The 23,934-nt window shown below is 41.0% G+C and overlaps 1 long non-coding RNA gene across 2 annotated transcripts in view; it reads left to right on the top strand.

Annotated features, from left to right (window-relative positions):
- The window catches only part of LOC113489617, a 51,077-nt gene that overhangs the window by 23,357 nt on the left and 3,786 nt on the right, over positions 1-23,934 (top strand). For both annotated transcript variants that reach the window (XR_003400066.1, XR_003400067.1), the window contains 2 exons: positions 8,171-8,284; positions 10,756-10,833. This is a non-coding gene — a long non-coding RNA (uncharacterized LOC113489617). The remainder of the gene's footprint in view (positions 1-8,170; positions 8,285-10,755; positions 10,834-23,934) is intronic.

The raw sequence follows: 23,934 nt of genomic DNA, 5'->3' as shown, positions 1-23,934 counted from the left end.
TAGATGGCTTGCATGCCTTAATAATTTGTCACTTGAGAGTCACTTTTGAATCAGGATTGACAATGAAAGAGCTCTCTGACACTGTCCCATATGGACCAGTCAGAAGCAGGTTTTGTTGGTGTAGATTGTTTGGCACCTGGGTCAGGAAAAGTCTCTGTCTCAGGCACTCTTAGAGGCACAGGCTTTGCTTAGATCTAGTATCATACTAAAATGTGGAAATGATGTAAGGTCTTCTTTTCTGTTTTTGCAGTGCGGCATTTGTAAAATAGCATCTGTTAGAAGGTGCTTTAGACAAAAATGTGAACATAACCATGAATAACAGGAGGGAATCATATAGCAATATATGATATTATAATATATAATATGATATAATATAATATAATATAATATAATATAATATAATATAATATAATATAATATAATATAATATAATATAATATAATATAATATAATATAATATAATATCAGCTGTGGGGACTTCTCAGGAGGAATCTCCAAAGCCACATGTCCATCTCTGATCAACTCCAAATCAATTTGCAATCACAAAGACAGTCCCCGGCAGCATTTTGCAAAGTAGCGGCACTGGTGTTACCACTTCAAGTGCTCATCCGCACCCAGGAGGGCAGCTCTGAAGCCTTCCTCACAAGATTCAGGTTGAGTAGTAAACCATAGGGTGCACAACACTGTTATTTAGCACATGTCAGTCCTTTGGTTTTGTGGTAAACTATCTTGACTTTCCTGGCTCAAATGAACTGTTTAGCAAAACTGGATCTGTATATTTGTTTTCTAAACTAGTTCAGCTCCCCAAATGACATCAGAGACTAGCTGTGGTGGTGGAGGTGGGTGTCAGGCAGAACTGTCCAAGGCCTCCTATTCTACTGCTCTGTGTGAAGAACAGTATCGCTTGTGCCCATGCCCAGGCTCATTTTATTAACACTTGTGTTCACTTTCTTCTCTGGGCACCTACACAATCAAGTTATTAATTAGAGAGTCACGGAACATAATTTAAATTTTGAGGAAGTGCTTCAAACCCTGTAAAATTTTAGGATGATTATATGTAGTATGTCCTCGTTACCTGGAAAACCCAGTGCTTGGCGAAGGCAAACGTTTTTCGATAGCTTCACTTTGCAGGAGAGGGAACTGGAGCACAGAAAAATGATGTAAATTAATCAACACTGCAAGGTGGTTTAATGGGAAGGCTCTGATTTTGTTTTATTTTTTTGTTTATTCTCAGTCTGATTATTTGTTCACTGTCAGGTAGCAAAAGATTTCCACATTTCCAGAGAGAAATGCATAGCTTTAGGCTGAGCAACACCCCAGAACACAACTCTATCAAGACCCCTGGGCTATATGATGGGGGACCAAGTGCATTTTGCTGTTAAATTTGCAATTAATAACAATAAAACCCCCTATTTTGTTTCTTATTCTACTTCCCTTGAACTTAATATTTTAAAAGGTCTTACTGATTTCAAAAGCAATTCAATCTGGGCCTGTGATGGGCTCAATCATGCCTCTGACAAGCAAGGAAACTCTGGGGTGCAGATTGGAGATGTGTGGCGATGAGCAGCTACTTCCAAGAAGCAGGCATTCAGCTAATGAATGTTTCCAAGTGCAACAGGGGAAGAAGGTTGCCTGAGAGAAACAAAATATGTATTTCTCCAGCATTTGCTGGGTCTTTGGCTCACCCCAGATTCAGCATGTTTGGGGAGCAGTGACCCTTCTTGCCATTACCAGCTCTGGGTATTCTTGCTTAGTCAGTACAGATTTCCTGCCCATGAGTGTGTCTGTAAGAGTGCTAAGTGGGGAGGGCGCATCACAAAAAGGGCTTTGGTACTGTTCCCCCACTCTAGTGCACTCAAAACACAGATTCAGGTTTTACCAAATCCACCAGATTAAGTACATGATGGATGAATATAAAAACCAACCTGTAAACCTTGTCTGGAAGAAGGTTTGGTGGTTGGGGAGTGGTATGAGCAAGGCTGATGGATGGCAAGTATTCAAATGAGTAGATGTTTAGGAACCACGTAGGTTCAAACCCAGTGCTATGCAGCACTCCCTGGGAGACCACTGGCAGGTCACCTGACCTTCCTGGGCAATAATAAACCAAAGTGTAAATTTGTTTATAAGCTGAAAACCAGATGCTGCATCTGGGAAGAGCTGGCTCAGGCAAAAATCCTTAACTCCCATTTGTAAGACTTGTGTGTCCTTCTCTGAGCAGTGCTGATCTGACCACCAGTCACAGCAGACAAAATTAAAATGATCTTTGGAAATAAATTTGACCTGGATGTTTTTCCTTATTTTTTCCTTATTAAATATTATTCTGATTAATTTTGAAAGCGAGAAGTATGGGCTGAATTACTGTTTTAACATAGACCAAAACTCCAAGGAACAAACAATCTGTTCATTTTTCAGAGCAAACTTTTAACACCTTTGTTGTAAATCAGAGGGTGGGATTGCAATAGTCAGACCCAGATGTCTGCAGAGAGGTTCCTGCCCTCAGTGGCAATTGCCCTCAGTGGCAATTGCTAGGCCATATTTATCACCAGTCAAACCCTGCAAACAATAGCAACATGTCAGATCATGCTTTTGGAAATAATTTGTCCTATCAGCTTTTCACCTTCCTATCTGGTTTTTGTATTGGTGAGAAAAATCAGCCTGATTCTGACACTTTACTTTGTTTCCTCCTCCCACTGTACTTGCCTTCTCAGCTTTCAGCCTACTGGGGTCAAAACACCTTTGGAATAGTGGTGGGCTGCAGATGGTGCTGCAAGAAACTGCTGAAACCACACAGTAATTGTGGGCTGTGCACAGAAGATCTGACAGGGAATAGAAACCAGCACAGTCCTGAGAGGGACTGTTTCCAAATCTGCTCATTCACCATGTGACAAGGTGTGCAAACCATGCTGCAAAAGAAGATGCTGATGGAAGGCTATTTCTGCGCTGCTGTGTCTGTGGCTGTATTCTCTTAGTCATGATACTTTTGGGCAAGTGTCAGGGGGAACCTTAGACTATTTCACCTGTATATACAAATCACATGAATGTGGGTTTTTCAGACCAGATGTTGATATCATATAGTGCTGAGCAAACCTCTGCTTCACTTTCTGAGTCTTGGGATGAATAAAGTGAAAATATGGTATTAATCTCAATATAGAAATCACTTCTCACTCATGCTCTTTTTTCACTAATCAACTATGTTATTAGCTAATTGTCATACTTTGGGGACATATTTGCACACGAGGTCTTTTCCTCCCTTCTACTTGTCAAAAGAACTAGACAATTTTGTAAAGAAAAGCTGCATGAAATATTTTATTTTGTTCTCCATTTTACTCATATTTTCTTCAAAATGGGAAAAAAAAAGAATTCTCAAACATTTGTAAAGTTGGTAGAGAAGGATGTCTGTGTATGGCGGTGAACTGAACAGTCCATCTAAAGTTAATGGAGTCACAGTTGCACAAAGTCTGTGAGTGAATAGAATCAATCCCTGCATCTTTGGAATTCTTACAGCTCAGTGCTTTATGGCAATTAAATACAAATGAAGTAAAGAAATAAATGTTTGGGGCAGACAAACTTTATGGGAGGATTATGAGCCAAGCAAATAATACTGTAAAGCAGATTCTAAACTGGAATCATTGAAAGTCCTTTATAAAACAGCACGATCTACATTATTCTAATCCTTCAAAATTTGATAATGGGACTACAGTTTTAAAAAGCAAAGCAATTGCTACCCCTAATTATGTGTGGATCTGCTTGTCTGAAGCATATCCAAACCTGGTAGAAATAGAGCCTGCAGTTAAAAAAAAGTTAGTCTTTATCAAAAGCCAGGAGTTATCTCATTGTCATAATTATTATTATACCAGTTTAAAAAAAAAAAAAAAAAAAGTAGATGTTTTTGAAATTGCATACCCTTTTATTTATGTCAAACCCAACATTGTGCAGGCTGCTAATTTTTCATGCTGGGAAATAAGCGTATTTTATCAGATGGCAGGCACTGACTTTACTCTAAATCTTTCCAGCTTGAGCCCACTTGTTCCAGAACTATAGAGTATAGGGATTCCCTGAAAAATGTGAGCTGTATTCAAAAGAAGGGTCTTTTATTTGGGAATGATGACTAACTCATATTTCTGTATTTTTTCTGATTATAGACATTGATCTAGTAACCCACTGAGGCATATACTGAAATCCCACCCTTACCTAGAAAAATATTTAAATATGGCACCTTTCTCAGGAAATACAGGCACTTCATTCAATTCACTGGATGAATTACTGATTTCTCCGGTAGAGAGTGGGTATGACAGTCAGTGCAAGGAGAAATGCTGAAGCATTACTTCCTTTCATGTGACTTAAACATGTGCTTAAATTTAAACACATGCTTAAATAACATTTCTGCATAGGGATGCATTTCTGACTCTCAACCTTAATTACAAGCATATTTTTGGCAGCTGTTTATGTTTCAGATGCAACTGAGTGCCTTTTCTTTGCAGGACTGACTTCTTCAAAGACAGTAAAATGGCACAGAGATATGTGTAAACACCAACTCCTCCAGAAGTGGAGGAGTCCATACTTTTGCAAAGATACATATTTCAGTAGGAAGAATTTGTCCTGCTTACAGGGTTTCAGAAATCTAGTTTACCTCAAAGAATGGCTCCTTGCGAAGCAGTGCATTTAATGGTGCAAGCATGAAATGATCAAACCAATTTATATGGAGCCATTTCTTTTAATGCATGGGAGTTTAAGCCAAATAAAACCTATCCAGAATGAATTGATCATTGGAGGTATCTGCAATCAAATTTTGTAGCTCTTGATCCAAATACTTATTGACTCTTTTCTGATGGAAAGGGAAACAGGTAGAAAACACCCTTTGTATTCAGATGATTTAAGAAAACTCTTCACAATATCAGCTAACAACAGACAAAAGAGATAAACTGTATCGGTGAAGGCAACAGCCCACCCACAATAAACTGTTCAAATCAGATATGCTATAGTCAGTGTCCACACAGGTTTTATAGTGCTGCAACCATTTGTCCTGCAAAGCTGGATGATGACACTGCAGTATATTGTATAACGTTTGGATTTATACATCAGACTGCAAAGCACTGAAGCTGTAGGAATATTTCTAATTATCTCACAGGGGTTGAGACCCTATCTAATCCCTACTTCAAGTTTACTTCAAGGTGGTATTAATTAGGGGGCTTCATGGGAAAGGAATTACAGCATTTCCTTGTGGTTATGCTGAACAACAGCAACTCATTTCCCTTTCCAGGAAAATCTGTGAATTTGGTTGAAGTGAAAGGTTTATGCCTGGCAGGTGTTGCTTTTAAAACAGTGTGGCTCACAGAAGTCACATAGCTTGAAATGATGGACTTGTTTTTCTTGTCCTTCCTACCCCAGGTAGAAAAAATGTCAGTGACAGCACAGGAAGCCAAGAGCCCTCTTTCCTTCTGGGCAGAGTCCCCCCTCTGAGTATGGATGGCCACAGCTCACCTGCTCACTTGAAGCTCACTTTGTAATCAGCAGGCTGGCACAGTGCACCTTTCTTGATAAAGTTATCTCAAGTAGATCATCTGCCTGGTGCCCAAAAAGTGCAGAAGTGACTTAACTGATGGGTGTCGGCTACAAATATATACTGCAAGGCCAGAAGCCAAAGAGTTTATTGGCCTGGCAATGAGTTACTGAATAAACAGGAAACACTCTTGCATTGATAACCATATGTTTAACAGCTATTGCAGGTTCTCCACCATTTGAATGAGAAAAAAAAATGGAGAAATGACATAGGCACAGCTGAGACGTTGACCTCACCAAATGATCATCTGAGTAATGTGGATGCATGTTTTTGTCTCTCTCCCTGATTTCAGCTCTGTCTTTTGTCACAGCAATATCCTTGCCTTAATCCTTTTCTGTGCCTTTCATCCCTTTTCCCTGAAGCTAGAAGTGCTGGGCTAATATGCTGACTCTGTGCCCCAATAGTCCTGAATACCTCCTGGTAGTGAAGGTTCTCTGTCATCTCCTCAGCCATCTCATCAACTTTCCTTGATGATGGTACCATTGTTCTTCTGAGTCCCTTCAGAAGAGGAGGAAAACATTGCTGCTTCTGTGTCTGCCAGCTCCCCAAGTTTTGTCAGGACACAGGTGTCTGTTGGATGAGTTTAGCTGCTGAGCTGGCTCTGCTCTGGAGTGTGATTTCCACAGTGCCAGCCATGAGCGTGGGTGCAATCATGGCAGTTGGGACAGGAACCTGTGGGAAGGCCACTGCCTGTGTTACCAGAGGTGACACATGTTCCTGGAAGTGGGTGACAGTTAGAAGGGGTTGGGGTGCCCCAGGGTAGGGAAATGGTTTTGTCTTCCTTCAGACCTCCAGAGCATATAGGTGGTCAGTCCTTCCCAGGCAGAGACAGGCAAATTGCCTGGTTTAGTACCATGGAGCATCCCGGGTGCACACCCATGTGGTCTCCTCCTTGGTGTCTGGTGTGGACAGGGTGCCCCTTCTCCACCTGTGGTCAGCCAGAATCTCTTGGACTTCATCTACCCCTCCTTACTGCTTCAGTGGCAGGTTAGCTAAGTCACAGATGGTTTTCAGTGGAGCTAGTTATGTTTCAGCTCTTACCAGGCTACTTAGAGTTTTGACATGGAATAAGACATAACACAGAAAAACTTAAAACTATTACTATTTCTGAGGCAGTGGCTCTATTAATGGCAATGAATGCTGATCCTCATATCACCCCAGTGATGGCTGCTCATCAGCAGCTCGCTTTCGTCTCAGTGGTCAGCAGAAATGCCTATAATTGTGATCAGTATCATATTCTGTTGTTACAGCAAGTCCTGGACTTCCCTGTCGCTGGTACTGTGATTATGCATACAGTGATTAAGCAGCTAAAGGGGAAGTTCAGTCTTCAGGTTAAGCCCTGAGCTGGAGGGTCGGGCTGGTGTCTGCACCACATGCAAGCCCTGTGACCTCAGGAAAGCAACTTACTACCTACATCTCCATTTTTCCGCTGAGAGTATTATTTTAATTTTACCTCACTGGGGTGTTGAGCATATTCTTTAAGCAGCTGGCATTATGGCAATGCAAACATTGTTGAAGGATTCTTATGAATATGGATCTCATCACAGCTGTTTGGACTTTATCTCTTCTCTGTGGTGAGCTGACTCCCAAAAAAGTGTAGTTATTGTCCTTATTAAGCATTGCACCCTATCTGCTTTTTGTCTGTCACTGAATAAAAAGGCTTAGCAAGATGTAAACAACAGCAGGATTTTTTTTTTCCCAAAGAGCCACATTCAAATAAAACAATGATGCACTGAAATTTTAAGATGAGTGTGTTTATACTCCAACTTAGGTGATAGCAAGGGGAATGGCTTTGCTTAAATAAAACAGCCTCCAAAAAACTCTTAAATTCCATGAGCCACTGCAGATGGTATCTCTCAGTACTTCTGACAGGGCTCCAATGACCAGAGGTTTGAGGAAGATTTGCCAAGCCTTTCACTTACAATGAGTTTCTCCCGGAAAACTGGAAGGCTTATATAAACTGAAAACTTGGTTTGAAAATATTTAAGTTTTTAAATAGAGAAAACTCAAAGTGACTGGGGCAGACAGAATAGGAGGAAAAAAATGGCAAAATGGAAAGGTTTATATTCAGTCCCCTTCCCAGTCCATGCTGGCTCTTCCAGCCAGTCCCTGCTCCCAGTCAGCTCAGTGGTTTTGCTGGTAGCAGGAATTTTGGCTCAGTCCCTCTGTCCTGATGCCCAGCTGTCATTCCCTGTCCCCCCTGGCATTCCCTGTCCCTTGCTGACATATGGTGCTTACACCTTCCCTCTTCTGCCTCTGCCCCACAGGGCCCCTGGAGAAGGAGAAGAAGGTGGCTACATCCTCCCTTACAGCTCATGTATCCATCTGTGAAGAGCTGCAGCTAGCGTGCTATGAAGAGTGAGCAAAGGAAGCATGTGCCCCATGCAGTGGCTCCCCTGCTCTGTCTGTTACTGTACCCAAATATTTTCCATGTTCTTCAGCTCTGTGCACACACAGTCCTTTCCCAAAAGTGCAGGACAGTCCTTCAGGACTTCCTTTAACAAAGAGTTTTGGTTAGTTTGTTGGTTGCTGGTTTTCTTTGCTTGTTTGTTTTAAAATTCCTGCATGCTGTGATTTAAAAACTGATTGAATATAAACATATCTTGGCAGTTCTTCAATTAATCCAAGTAGCCAGACCTCTACGGACATTGGTGGACATGGACAAGTCGCCACATCTGAAGATAAAATACTAGAGGCTCCATCCTGCTGACACAGAAGACAATGGTAAACCTCCTGCTGACTTCATAAAAGGCAGGATCTGACATTTAGTGTAGTATCTGGAGAAGTTTGCTTATGTGGACTCGGGAAAACTTACAATAACATACATTTCATTCTTTCCTATGTGTGTCCAAATGTGAGGTCACTTGTTCAATTACAACCCTATTCTTATTCTATTGGGTAATGAGGGGAAAACAAAAGAGAGTTAGCATTTGCTTATAGCACTGCATTTTTCCCCAAAGCTAACACAATGGCAATAGGATGTTTTGCTCTCAAGAAAATGTACCAAGCCAACAGGGGAAAAAAAAAAATAAAAGGCCCAAAACTGAATAGTTGTAAAATGCTATTGAAAGGATTCATAATAGGTTCCAAGGGAGGTTTACTGAATGGCTTTGGGAAAGCCTAATTCTTTACCATAATTTTTGAGGTGAACATGTATTTAATATTTCAATCAGGTTTAAAGACCTCCTGTTATTATCATTGTTTGGTGAAAAGGTCCTATGTTTTTTCAAATGTACCTCTTAATTCAAATCTTTTCCTGCAATTTGATTTTGAGAATGAAACTTTTCTAATGCTGATTACTATTTCTGTGAATCTCAGGTAGGTAAAAGAAGAAGGTGTTAGAAGAATTTTATTTTGATGACCTATCAGTTGCTAAGAAGTTTTAAATGACAGTGTGTCAAATGATGCAATTAGGGTAGATAAAAGTCTAAAGGCTGTCCGTACAGGCTCTTGAATGTTGTATGGCAAGTCTGATTGAATCAGGATGTCATCACAAATTCATGTGAAGTTGAGGTAACTGGAAAATGCTGGAAAGATGTAGGGAAGAGAGATGCAATGGAGGGACCCATGGTGAGCTGTGATGGAACAAAGCACTGGGGTCCCTCACTTCTCTCTTTACCAGAATAACCAAATCTAGGCTGGGTTTAGCTCTCACTTTCTGGCCCTTGCTCCCAGTTCTGCAGTGTCTTGGCTCCATTTCACAGTCTGCCCTGTCCCACAATACTTGTGGAGTTGCACAGCATGACATTTAAAATTTGGAGCTAGGCTTGTTCAATACAGGAGAGCAATGGATGGTGAAGCACCTCTAAAGACCCAAATGGATTGTTACTCCCTGCCTAAGAGCGGGCTTGCTTACCTGTCAGCCGTCATTTCTTTTGACAAAACCTAAATACATGTTTTTCTCTTCTCTTACATACTAACCAATCCTACTACCAACGTACCACCAAAAAAAAAAAAAAAAAAAGAAAAAGTGGCTTGCAGGGGTTACATACTTATAATTTCACTGAATGAATATAAAAAGATTACTTTCCGTTTGTTATCTAGAATCCCTTCAGGCCAGGACACAGCTGGGTTGTCTCAGCTATGCACTGTAAGAAGGTTGCCGCAGCAAACCCTGCAGCTAAATCTATGAACGAACAGCATACTTGTCTGTCTTTTGTAACAAGGATTAGCATGTCTAATTGAGAAACATTACCTGTTGTTCAGTCTCAGGCTGGAGTCTAAGAGTCATTCCAGCATATGCTTGACTCCTTTTCTCATATTCATGTCTAAAGAAAACTGGCTATTGCAAAATCCTACTGCAGGAGGTTCCCTTGTGCAAAAAAGGATAGTTCCTTACAGGAATTGCCAAACGATTGTATCCCAACCTCAAGTATGTTGCTCCCTTGGCTCAGCTTCGCTGCCCAGTTTAGCAGAGACTCTGACCCCGGAGATTTTCCACTGCAATTGCCAAAGCAATTTGAGAGTGGAATATTTTGCGAATGTTTTGTGACAATTTGAAAGTTTTGTAAGAAAAGCAACTAGTACCTTTTATTTGGATTAATGACTACTGTGCTTATTGTATCTTTATTGCTAATTTAACTAGTTACTTTGGAGTCCCTTGTACTTATAGAATGTATATAATTTATTCTTGTCCCCACCCAGAGGCAACTGCAATGTATATCAGATAAGGTACAACATGCGGACACAGTGAACAATGCAAAGTTAAAATTATCAGTATAAAATTGTGGCTGTTGATTCTGTTATAAGATTTTAATCAGTTTATACAATTTGCCATGGTGCCAAGAAATGGAAATGGAGTTGACAAGACAAGACAAAAGAAGCATACTCTGAGATGTGAAACAAAAAGTGCTTTAAACTATTGTTCATTTGTGAATAACTTACTGCAAGTTGTAATGTACCTCGGTCTTTCATCCACCTCATTTTATTCAGCTTCAACTGTGTATTAAGGCCGGTTCCTGGGATGAGAAAATAGTTTGCCTTTAGTCCTTTGACTGCATTGGTATATTTTATTTTCACTCAGTTTTTTTGGTTTTGGTGAGACTAACTCAACAACATACAAAGTGAGATGCCCTAGACAGGTTTTTGGAAAACCAAAGAGATATCTGATGGCCATATCTTTCTCTCAGACTGTTTTTTATTTTGTTTTGTTTTGTCTTTTTCCAGGCTGAAAGTATTTGCTTTGTGTTTTGCAGATATACTTTGCATTCCTCTGATATGTGGAAATGTGTCTGAATGTCCTCACTATTGGGGCATTTTGGGGCAGCTACCAGGTTAGTACCATATTGCCTGGTTTTGACAATGATATTTGACTGAAAGTTCAATGTTAAGAAATGAACTAATTTCTGTCCCCGTTCCCAGTACATAAGCTAGTTGTCAACCATATGCAATGAGAGTCCCGATTGTCCTTAAAAGTTCCTATTTTTCCATTTTTGTCCCCTCAAATCCTCATAGCATTTCAAAAGTTCTTTTGATTCACTTGTGAATACAATGGCCTTTTATTTGTCTACACCTTGATTATAATGGAGTTTGCTGGAGTGGTTAAAGGATCCCTCCCCAGGGCATTTGTCATTCCCATACTTCAGACAATGTTTGCACAAGTTCCCTTTCATCCTCTTTCCTATTATCTGTGATTTATGCAACACTGAGATCTCTTGCATAAGACCATCACTGGTACAAAAGTATTTGAAAGGCATAATTTTGAAAGGCATTCTCTGTCACCTCCTAATTGCATGCTTATATTTGGGAAAGGCTCTTGGCATTTTTCTTGGAAGCCAATATCCTCCTGTAGAGTCAGTACCGTCCCTGGCATCAGACTGACATCAGAGTCCATGGCCTTCAATTGGTGACTCTTTGCCATGTGTACACACATGCACCTGCTGTCTGTGTGACCATGCTTAACAGCACTTCTGAAACTTTTTAAAAGGCATATTAATTTTATGTAGTTTAATGCAGAATTCATCACATTAAAACAATTACTAGAGTTGGGATACAAGACAGCTCTCAGAATCTGAATATCTGCCTGGGACATCCTTTGATCCCCAGCACTTTACATAACCTGGAGATCTCAAGTTGAGTGTGATGCAACATGAGTTGACCTTCTGTTGTTCTCCTGTTACATGGCCCCATGGTTACATTTGGAATTAAATGCAATGGAAGTAGGTTCTTCTCTCCCTTCAGTTCCAAAGAAGGCTGTTAGGATGCTGAGCTGCATCCCCCCTAGAAGGAGGAGACTGTCCCAGAGGGCTTCAAGCCTCTTACACAAAGCAGGACAGCAGCTCCTGATGGACAGTCAGAGGTTGGCAGTGCTCTTTGGTAGCAACCAAGCTTCCTGCTGTTCATAAGGACCCATAATTTCTGACTAAATTTGAAGTGAGAAGGCTGAAGTCTCCAGAAACAAAATCAACTCCTGCAGCTGAACTGCCATGTTACTCAACTTCAGGGTCTTGTGAAGGGGGACTCTGATTCCTATAGAGTTGAACTTGCTTTCTGTTGCTCCTCTGGTCATTAATTGAACAGACTCCTAGACACAGCAGTTTAAGAGGAGGTTATCTTTTAATAACAGTGTGTGAAGAGACCTTTCCCAATTAATTGATTCCAAGACTATTAAACCTTTTCTTCAGTTTTTTTTGGCAGCTCTGATAACCTAGATATATCTGTCCCTTCTTCCCAGCAGCCTCTTTTCTTACCACTGTAAAGTGATGAGTATTTCCAGTCTGGTTTAGGTTTCTGATTTCAGCTAGTGTGTACATGTGTGTAAACACTGTCATTTCAGTGGGGATGTCTTTCGATGCTTTGCTTTGCTTGAAGTATTTGGCATTTCATTCAAAGGCTGTTCCCATGTGATGATCAGGGCAGTTCAGTGATCAGGGAGCCATCCAGTGCCAAGCCCTGTGAGTAGGATGCTTTAGATGTTTGATGCTCTCTATTGTGAAATCTCACACTTAATATACGAAGATGTTTACATGCAAAGTAAAACTGTTTGGTTTAAAAAGAGAATAAAAAGACCATCACAACTGCATGATGTTCTGACTTGGTCTTGCATGACCTATTGTGCTCTGTGGGCCTGGTCTGGCACTGCCAGGGCTCTGGCATTTCCCACGTCATGGGGCTGCTCCAGAGCCGCTGCTTCACGGGAGTAGATGTGTCCCCTACCTGCTGGCCTCACGTCCTCTCCTCAGCATAGCCCTAGCAGAGCTCATGGTGCTCAGGGCTGGCACAGCCCTGAGTTGTTTCTTGCTGCCTTGGTGTTGTCATTTTATGGCCTTCAGGCTGTAATATAACATCGTTTCATGTGTCCCTGGCCCTTCTCAGGTTTCCAGCTGTGCTATGTGAGTGGGCTTCAGGAACCAACCTGTTTGCACAGGTCCCTGTCTATGGAGGCAGAGGAGGATTTCATGACATAGACTGTGTGGGAGGGACAATGGAAGCAGCTGACCTGTGCCTCAATAGCAGCAGGCAACTTCTACACATGTAGAACTTCCATACTTCCCTTCTAAAGGGTAACTAAAAACCTCAAAACAATATAAAACACTTAAAATTTAAACATTCACTCACTTCTGGATAAAAGCTGCCTAAGGTCACAACCCAGTATTACTGTCTTACTGTTGCATACTACGCACTGCTGCCATTCCATCACAGCATGTAGCACCCGCAAAACACTGCAGTGGGAAGAAAGGCCCTGCATCCCCAGGCAGCCTCCTTTAGAAGGCTATAATTCAGTGGTACCACAGCTGCAATACAGTGACCACTGGTAATAACTGGAGCTAAATGCTTCCAAAGGTTTCACTTGCATCAGGGTCACACCATTAGCCTCATCCACCCTAGCCACAGTGGGCAAGTATTGAACCAAAACTAGCCAGGTGTTTTAAAACCAAGTCCTGGGATCCCTGCCACTTGAAAACTACATTTGGATGAGTTGGTGGAGGAGGTGTATTGTCATTTCATGTCACTCTCAGGTTTATTTAAAGCTGATGATAAACACAGTTGAGTAAGAGAATCCCTCATAAGTGATGGAGGTTCTAGGAATATCAGGTCTTAACTCTTACACAGCTTAGTAAAAAAATAACAAGGCAGACCGGACATTGTGTTTTATAGGTAGGATATTAATTATAGTAGGATACTAATGAAAATGTACAGGAGAAGAGCTTCTTAGTGTTGTTGGAATAATAAAACACCATGATAAACTTAGCAGCTCTCCAAGTAGACATTATGGTTAATAGACATTATATATTTTCATATATCTTTCACTTAAATTATATGTATTTCCTTCAGTTATTGTCTTCATGTATTTAATCAGGCTTCAAAAGCAGTGGTTTTCCTAAAAAAGACTCTAAAAACTCTGTTTGTTTGTTTTTTGTTTGTTTTTCTGTAAAACTGTGACAACCTGGCAGAACTAAAGATGAACAATAACCAAGGATTTTGGGGTCCAGATAGGTATAAGAGCTGAACTTTGCCACAGTCCAAGGTTGTCAGATGTATGCTTTTGGTTTTCATGTTTGGAGAAATCCAGTGAAAGCCACAAAGATTAAGTCTTCCTTTTTATATTCATAGGCTCAAAGTATCAGATTGGTCATATAATTACATTTTAGGCCAGCCACTTAACACTTAACAATCACAAATTTTAATCAAAACTTGCTACCATGTTAAAGGGGAAACACTAGGCTGTAATTTTATATAGCTGTTTTGTTTTGTTTTGGTGTTTTTGGTTTTTTTTTTTAATGAAAGCTTCGGAAAAGACTGGAGATCTTTGGTTTCAAATTTTCTTCAGTTAGTAACTTGAGACGTTTTTAAAGAAAACCTAATTTTTTTTAGAGTGTGCTGGACAATTGACTTCTGAAAACCAGAACTTTTATAGATGTTTCATGTTGTGGTGAACACAGTAAATCTCTAATTCCCTTCTAAAATATCAACCAACAAAAAGAAAATAATCTTTGGCTTGGTTCTGAGTTTTGTATATTATCCATGGGCCAGATCCTGCCAGCCTCTCTGTCAAAACATTTATGGACTTTTTGACCCTAAAATCAACCCTTAATTTTGTAAGAGTTATCTGCAAAGGATCAGCATAATTTACAAAAATACAGTTATTATTTCATGTGGTTTTTTTATCCCTGCCTCAGTATGCACCAATTTTGTTCTTTTGCCATCTTTCCTGCCCCAGTTGGTGTTCTGGAAGTCTAGCTAAGCTGCTTATAATAATTTTCCCATTTATCAGTCATTTATTCCATTGCTTTCCTTCCTCTCCTGACCCTGATGAGTTGCTTACTTCATACTTTTGTTTTGAAAATTTTTTTTCTGCACAGAAACACCAACCTCCCCTGATCTGTATTTCTGTAGAGACCATATCAGCACTGATTCACAAAAGCAAGTGCATCAAAATAAAAGCTTAGGCTTATCTTCTCCAGCCCAGCTGCTGACCAAAGATTAGTGAATGCTTCTCAGGCCTTTGAAGCCACCGATTCAAACCCCTTTTCTACCAAGGACGAATGGTTACCTCGGAATCAGTATTTCACGGTAGCGCTATTATTTTGGTGAAAGTTGAGCCCATCCTTCTAGTGAGCATATGTTAACTTTTTTATGGTATTTTAAGGCAGGCAGAAATGCTTGATATCCATTATGCTGGGAAACCAAAGTGGCAGTCAGGAATCTATGTTATGTTTAGGTAACACCTTTCTATGGCCCTTTGTTTCGCTTGTGGTGCAGCTCACAACCTTTATTCTTTCCATCTTCCCAGGATCTGGGGGTGATAACAAGCAATAGCACTCTGTTACTCCAAAGGGAAGGTAGGTGATTTGCATGGGATCTGGGAAATGCACCAGATCAGGGAATTATGTCTTAAAAAAGAAAAAAAACAGATGAACATCAGACCCACAGGACAGGCTATCCTCACTGCACCAAGAAGGGGTGCAGGAGCAGGTGAAAATACAACTTGGTCAAATTTTTCTGGTGATGAAGAGCCCAGGGTAATGGTGGGAGGCAGGAGGAGCAAGGTGTCCGATGGGGGGAGTGGTGGCTTGCATTCTCATCCATGCATATCAACCCTTGAGAGGGTGTGGGAGTTTATTGCTTATTTAGGAGATGGGCAATGTTTGGTGTCTTGGGAAGATGTGGTTCTCCTTCAGCCATCAGGAAAGGGAAGTATGCAAATGACTAGCATGCCAGTGTCTGACAGCAGGGATTTAGGGAGCCATTAGTTATTGCTCTGACTTGCTGCTTTCCCAAAGGCACCTGTGAGACCCAGCTGACACTTCAAGCACAAAGAAATATTTGGCACTAGCTGTTCCTTGTGAACATGTTTTATATATTCTTATTTCACACACTTGCTTTGTTCTCATGTGGTTTTGTATTAGCGAAGGTTTTCATCTGTGTTCTCTTCAACAACCAGTAGATGTGCCTGAGTCAAGGCACTGCATGTAGGCTTTGCAGTTTTTACCTTGTTTGCCACCATCCCCCTAGACCAAGGATTAAAGCAATTAATGAGATATCTACATTTAAATACTGCAGCTAACTGCTCCAATTCCTGCCTGCTAGCTAGGGACCTCAGTCAGGCCCTGTTCCTCTGCCAGCTGTCCCATGATCCATGCAAATGGTCAGCTTTTCATTGCTCACCTACCCGTCTTTGCTGAGTTTATCTCAGAGATGAGACAAGTCTGGTCTGGGACGTGAACTTACATGCCTGCTCCACTGCAAGGTCTGGTCCTTTCCATGTTACCACTGGGAGTTTTTGGCTGACTTAACCTGTGTTTTTGATGCATACAAGGATTTTTAATAGTTTCCTCAAACGCCTTTTCCTTCTGAGGCAGCATAAAGGATCTCTGGCCTTTTTTAATTGTTCTTTTTGTTACTGTTGTTAGCTTTGGCAGTCCTTGAAAGACCTCATTCCCTCTCGAAAATATTGCAGGAAGAATGTAGTTCTGTTCTACAGATAGAAAGTTAAGTAGTGGCAAAGCTATTGGAGAACATTGTAGGGGTTCAAATTCTGTAGATCCTGAAGATATCTATCTTAAAAAACTCTTAATAGCTAATACTGAGAGTCCTACCCTCTCTTTTAACTTCCCAGCAGAAGCTGGGAGAACTGCTATTTTTGTTGAATCTCTTTCTCTGGGAGACATACATAAACTCTGGCAATCACAGTGTAAATCTGTCTGGGATTATGCAGGTTTCTTTCCTGAATCAAATTGAAATGTTACTTCCAGACTTTACTCTTCTGACCATTCTGTCCAGAAAAGCAGTTACACTTTTCTAAAATTGTATCTGCTTTGCAGATTGGATGCTTGAAGTTGCAGGTAAGATCTGTGTTTTTTGGTAGGGCAGAAAGATATTTGAGTTACCTTTTGGAAAATGCAGTCCTTTGTTTAAGATCAATTTCAGTTAATAAAGACTTTCCTTAAAAAAAAAATGCATAACTGATTTAGCACTAAAGCCCTTTTCTCCATTTTAACCATCCTACTGGTGGCTCTACTTGGCCAGTGATTCCCTGGGAGAGAAATTCCTTAAGTTTCTGCTTTTAAGACAGATAAATAACTCTTGAGTCATGACTAGTAGAATGGTTGGGTTCCTTCTGCCTTAGCCTGTTTTTATTATCAGTTTCTTGACTCCTCAGTGCTCTGAAACTCTTCCCTAACTGCATGGATGACCAGTTCTTCCTAGGGGTAACAGCTTGATGAGATCAATGTGTGATCTGTTTTTAAAACAATGAGCATAATACTTCTGCTACAATCCCTGACTGCTTATTTTTGTAAATATTTGTAATAACATTAGTTCTTATATTCCTTTAGTGAGGAGCAAGTGACCAATTCAAGTCCTCTATCTCACTTCTTTATTATCGTCTGCGGTTTGCTTTTTTCCTCCAACAATATTATCCAACCACCTAAAGCCTGCACCCAGCCTAAAATGAAGATATTACCTTGCAGACTGGTAGTCTAGTTGCTTTTCTTCTGAGGTGTTGCATGTCGCTCTTAAGAGAAAGCCTCTGGGCCCTTCTCCCTCCATTTGTTGCACCTGCTGCTAGCACTATCCAGCTTTGCAAATTCAGTATTTGTGACTTTGCATTGCACTGGTTTCTTTGTTTCTAGGCTGACAGGTTTGTGCATGGGATCCCTCCGGCCTTTTAAACTCTGCTTTCTTGGCCTTGCCAGGTCACTCTAATGATGCAGAGAAACCTCACTGTAACAAAACCTGGGATTATACTAGTTCCTTGACCACTGAATCTTGCAGTGCAAATAACGGCAGTCTGAGAGTTATGTGTGCAAATATGTTTTCTTAATAAGTTCTAATATTCTTTATTCAAAAAAGACCATACTAGCAATAGGTGAAGCAACAACATCAGAATGAATGCATTAAACATAAAAAGTCAGTGCAGGTTTTCTCTGTCAAAAGTAAAGCATAAAATTTACATGGGCTATGTAAATATACAAAGCAAGAACACTGCAGGCAAATGTTTACAAGACACATGTTTAGCCAATATCACAATGTTCCAGCAGAAAGCAGAAATGCCAAATGAGAAGTCCTGCGCAGTCATCTATTTTGTCAGATGCTGTGAGTCTGCGGAACAACATTAAGTAAGCAGTGTTTGTGCTGGGCTGCTGCTAAAGATAGGCAATGTACCCACCAAATATTTCAATAGCAGCTTTATGTTTTACTTGTTAACTGATGTCCATATTGTTACCCTTGCCTGAGATTTCAATATCCACATGGTTATATCTTGTGCACAGGTCTGCTATTTCACCAACAATTATTTCAGGGAAGGTTGTCTTGTTGCATCAGAATCAAAATCATTGCCATCCTCATTTAGCAGTGAAACCTTCTTAACTCTGTTTGCTGTGGCTTCATCTGATCATTGCCATCACTCACATCATCACACACTACATCAGGATCAGTGTCAGGATGGAGATTTATTCCAGTCACCCAGAAGAAATTCAGGCTAGGTGCTATTTCATGCTTTTCCTACCATTCAGTTGTGGTCTTTTGTGATTACAGCCTTGACAAGCTTTTACAGAGCTTCTTTTGTGCCTGTAGCTCTTAAGATTTTTTAACATCTTTGGTGTATTCCTTAGGATCTTTGGACCTTGTGGTAGCCAATCAGTGTTTCCAGCTGGGGCCATCTCCAGCAACGTGTGTTTGCTTGAGCGATATCATGATGAGGCAAGGGCTTGCAAGGGGGACATCCTCCTGAAATTGATGGGATTTTATCAGCAAACTTTTCTCCACTGTTGAGCTGTAGGTCCAGTAACAAAAGAGCTGAAGAGGCAGGATGTGAAGTGTGGCCTTGCTCAGGGACAGGGCAGTCCCATCAGTCTAAGATCACAAAGACTTGGGACTGTGGCAATCAAGAGCTATGGCAGGTAGAAAGTGTCTGAAGCATTAGTGCCTGCAAGAAGAACAATGCTTTCAGTGCTTTAAAATCTCCTGCATTGTTTAAGCTGTCTCCAAGAGGTAACACATTGCATACTAAGTGTGTTTTATAACAGCCAATATTAAATTCTGATTTACGTCACAGATAGATAGGCTGTTAGTGATATGGCTTTGCCTTGAAAGGTTAGAGATCTCTAAGATGGAGAGACTTGGCCAAGAAGTGGCAATTTGTATTTACCTACTCTTCCTGAACCTCTCAAAGTAGATGTGGCCGTTCTTGACTCCACCTGCCATAACATCTGGGTGCAACTGTTCTCGGAAGAAGCAGGATGGCCATGTGAGAGGATGTCCATGTCTGTATTATAGCTTACCAAATGGAAATCATTGTCTTTGACTAGGCAGATGCTCCAATGCTGTACAGGGAGAGAATGAGATTCATGTGATGGTTCTGACTGTGCCACATTCCCTGTGCAAAAGCTTCTTCTGCATTTGGAATGCCAACCTTATACAACTGCAAAACAGAAGCTGCCTAAGTTGCTGCAGGTTTTATGAGTAAAGTACATGTAGGTAGAATAGAGATACCTCTGTCACCATCTGCCCACAGGGCAAAAGGCAACAGATCCAACTGGTCCCATTCTGTACCTGGGTGGTCAGTGAGATCCTGAGTGCTGCTGGGGGCCCAGATCATGGGTGCTGCTCCTTCAGAAGAGAAATTGCATAAGAGGGGGTGAGTCACCTGCAGGAGAGGAGCCTCTGCAACATTTGCTGTGTGTGGAGCAGCTGCAAGAACTGAGCTCAGGCCCATCCCTGCACTGTCTGCACATCCCACTGCCACTGCAGAGCAGTGGGAGGCATTTTCCCAAGGCCTCTCTGCACTCAACAAGGAGGGCTACTCAGTTGGGCTGCAGTATCTGCTACAAGCCCCCATTTCTCTCTGATCCTATCACATTTTGGTGCAAAACCTGCTAGGTGAAATGAATCTGAACTTGGACTACGAGGGCAGCAGACTCAAACCCTCCAGCTGCAGAGAGGCATGCTTTCATCTCACTGCCTGGAGAAGTTGTCAGCAGGCCATGGCACAATGGAAGCGTGTCACCTCGTCATCTGGGCAGGTCTTTGATGGCAATGCTGTTTGTTTGTAGTGGCACCTCAGCAGAAACCTTAGGGGAGCTCTGAGTCTGTGTAGCCTCTGGGCTGCAGTGTCTTAGACCCAACGCCAGGTGCTTGACCATAAGAGACATGAAAGGTTAAAAACCTGGGGAAATGTACTGTTTAAAAAAACCCAGGCACTCAATGGATTAGGTAAAGATTTGAGGATCATATTCTGACCCAGGTCTGCCATATTTCCATTCTGGGTGCTTATGTCCCTATGTGGACTCTCCTCAGAGTGCTTGGGTTTCAAGGGTGAATATATAAGAAAGGAAGTTATGAGTCAAAACCAACCAATGAAGCTGACTGTTCCAGCTAGGGTAATACTGCACTGTCTTGTGTGAATTTCCTTCCCTCCTCTCCGTAGCTTTTCACATTTCTTAAATCACTTTTTTCTTTCCTGCAGCTATAACTGACAGAGATAGGTATGGAGGAAGAAATACTTTTTTTTTCCATATCCATAAATAGTTTCCCTGGTTTTATTAGCAGCGCATGGATGTGTGTTCAGCATCCTTTCCAAAATAGACAATGAGCAGGAAGTACTCAGTTTGGCAATGCGTTTGGGGTTAGAAACATTGCTGTTTTCAAAGCATTTCATCAGAGTCATTAATTAAGTGCTAGAACAGAGAACTTCAACCAAACAAAACTAGGGGAAAATTATATTTCTCTTTCCTGACCTATATAAAAAGCATTTGTGCTTAAATCATACTGAAAGCTTTGAAGGGATCTCTCTCCCCGTGGAACATACAGAAAACATAAATGTCCTGCAATAAGATTGTTGTTAACTATAATTTAGTAGGGTTTGGCTGTGTTTCTTCTTCTCTGCAAATATTTAGTGAGTGGTACCAGAGTCTAAGCAAGGATAGTGCAGCTATGGAGTTTCATTTTTCAAATCTGAGAGCATGACCAGGAAACTTTCTCCTAATGGGTAGGCTTATCCCATCTCAGAATAAAGACAATTCCGTTTCAATGACTGGTGTCATGATTAACTCCAAAGCCTTGCTTGGATATACAGTCCAAATATACAAAATTACTGGGGAATAGCTTAAGATTTAAGTCTGAGAGAATTGAGTAAACAGCATATCAGAGGGCTGAACAGTGTTCGAGTGTTCCCTTTCTCTATTATTGACTGGGATTCAATGATCAGGGTTAAAGGAGAGATGGTCTGGCTTTCAGTGAATGTGTAAATGGAGCATACCTATACAAATAAGGGAAAAGTCTCAGCACATTGTATCTGTGGGGTGCAACCACTGTTGCTCTCCTGGATTTGTGTGCATGTGCTGGCCTGTGCCAGCTCCGTGTGGGGTCCCCTTATTGAGGAGATCAGCTTCATCTTCTTCCAGTTCCATGTGTGCGCAGAAGGAGCTGTGGGCTCCCCTGCTGCTGTGCTCCTTGGAGCAGAGGTAAGAGAAATGGCACCGAAGCACACGGTTACTTTACGGGGTCTGGGAAGAAGCACCTTTAGTAATGCTGAGCTCTGCTGTCCTCTGCAGTGACACACCGATGTTCATGCTTTAACACCCAAACACCACGCCAGTCTTTCTGCCTCAAAATACTACATGTTCCCTTCACTTCCAGATCTTCACCATCCGGTTGGCTTTACCCATGGGCCCAGAACACATGCACCTCTAGGTACCATCCACAGTAGGCTCTCTGTCTCCATTCCCTCCACATGCTGATGTGGATGTGCAAGACGGGTTAGAGTACATTGTTTAAAGAATTGACTGCCTCCTCCTCCTCTGCCAATGGCTGCTGTGAGTCATGTTAGTTCTTGGACAAACTGGGACTGAAAACTGCTGCTCTGTTGCTTCCTGCCATTACCCTTCTTTATTCTATTCAATGAATTTTTTGTTACTGCTTCTCTGTCCTAGATGGGCAGCAGCTGCCTTTCTCATATGAGACAATGTGTTCTTTCACTCTGTTTTCATTGATTATTCATCCCTCTATGTAGCCTACTTCATGAGTCACTTTGCCTACCTACCTGCAACCAGCGTGGTATGCTATCCATCAGTTCCTTGTTCCGGCAGCAATTACCAGCCTTTTATTGATGGATTTTTCTCTCAAGGGCTCCTCCTAATGCCAGAGTGCTTCATTAATTTCTAATTTTGCAAACCACAAATTGTGATATAGCTGCAGGATCTGGAAATAGAACAACTATATAGCCTCTCCTAGAAGTATGCATATGGAGTTGGAAGGGAACTAAGGCTGAAATTGCCAGCAAGTCCCTTATAATTGCTTTCCATGAACATTTAACTAGCCAGATTTTACTCTCACATGCATTTGTTATTTCAGAATTGTTCAAGTGGGCTCAGTGAGTGGCTGTTTGTCATATAGATGGAGCAGGACATTGCTCAAGATGGGAAAAGCCTAAATTCTTCAAATCTTCTTACTGTTACCCTAGCATGATGGCATGATGTCCCAGACATAAACTTGATTGTGCTTTTATAGATTTCTCTACAATTTTGTCTGGCCAACCTAATTACAGGTTATTTTCTCAAATTAATCTCTCTTAGTGGCACTCCTGAGAACTGAAAGTTAAAATGCTGAAATCTATTGCTAGTGTGTTACAGGCAATTTTATAAATATCCTTATAGAAGATTCATTTCAGTATTAACTCTGGAACAAAGTTAACTTAAAATGAAATAACTAATAGTTGGGATTTTTGTTTCTTGTACTGAAGATACCTAAAATTATTGTTATTCTTTACAAGTGGAATGAATACCAAACAGGTCAGGGGCATAGGAATAGCCATGAAGGATTGATGATATGAACAACATGTCTTGCAGCACTGAAATGAAGGTCAAAAAAATGGAAGTATGTTTTGCAACTGAGACAACACAACTCCATTTTCAAATGAAATCAGGCCATTAACTTCATCAGACATAGGTTATGAGTCCTGTGAATTGGAGCTGAGTGCAAGCTGCCTACATCAGACTGGGCAGCTGGGCAGCGTGCACCCAGAGTGCTGAGTGATCTAGTCTCTCTGGGCATTGGCATGAGTGGTCATGGGTCCCTGCCAGGGGGTTCCAGAAAGTCTGTCTTCCCCAGCCCCTGGGCTATGAGTTACTTATCTGATCTTTGAGGACTTGTAGTCACCCATAGTCCTTCAGGATGTAATTTTTCCCTGGCATGTTCTACTATATTGGAAATCCTGGTTATTAAGGGGAAAAATATCTGGGGCTTTTTTTAGCATGAAAATTATATAAAAAAAACAGGTCCTTTCTTGATCCTCTACCATTCAGACTGCATGCAGCTCTTTGTTCTCATCTAGATTCAATATTGCCATCATTTTATTATCATTTAGTATTTTTCTTGGTTATAGTATTTCTCAAGGATTGCAGTCTCATTAAATGCTTTATAAAAATACAACCGAATAAAGGTCTTCCAAAATGACCCCTACATTAAATTAGATGTTCATATGCCTTTTCTATTAATATGTACTTTCCATCCTGAAACACCATCACATATATCAGTGCTTCAGCCAGCTGAAGTAAGCATGTGCCTTGGGAAACAATTTCCAAGTAGTCCTCTGTACATTCCAGTCTTGATTTAATCCAGGTTTATCTCAGCTTTGCATTAGCTGATTTGGAACAAATTTAAACTAAAGTGGACAAAGGCACTCTTGAACTGGAGCAAGACTGTTCATACAGAGTATCACATTAGTTAGCCTGAATAGGTTTGAAGTCTGTGTGTACAAATCTTATTAATGTTTGTCTTTGACATCTCTTCCTTTCTACTGAGCCTCTTCCTGGTTTCATGTTTGTCTTCTTTCTTCTGCCCCATGTCTGTGACAGAATTAACATGATTTGAGTCTCAAACTACAGAGAAAGCTATACATAGTCAAAATTTTAGTCCTTTTAACAGCTTGTCAG

This window comes from Athene cunicularia (assembly GCF_003259725.1).
Source record: "Athene cunicularia isolate RWA chromosome Z unlocalized genomic scaffold, athCun1 chrZ_part1, whole genome shotgun sequence".
Taxonomy (NCBI): Eukaryota; Metazoa; Chordata; class Aves; order Strigiformes; family Strigidae; genus Athene; species Athene cunicularia.
Note: the sequence above shows the minus strand (reverse complement) of the source record. Positions and strands in the feature narration are given on the sequence as shown.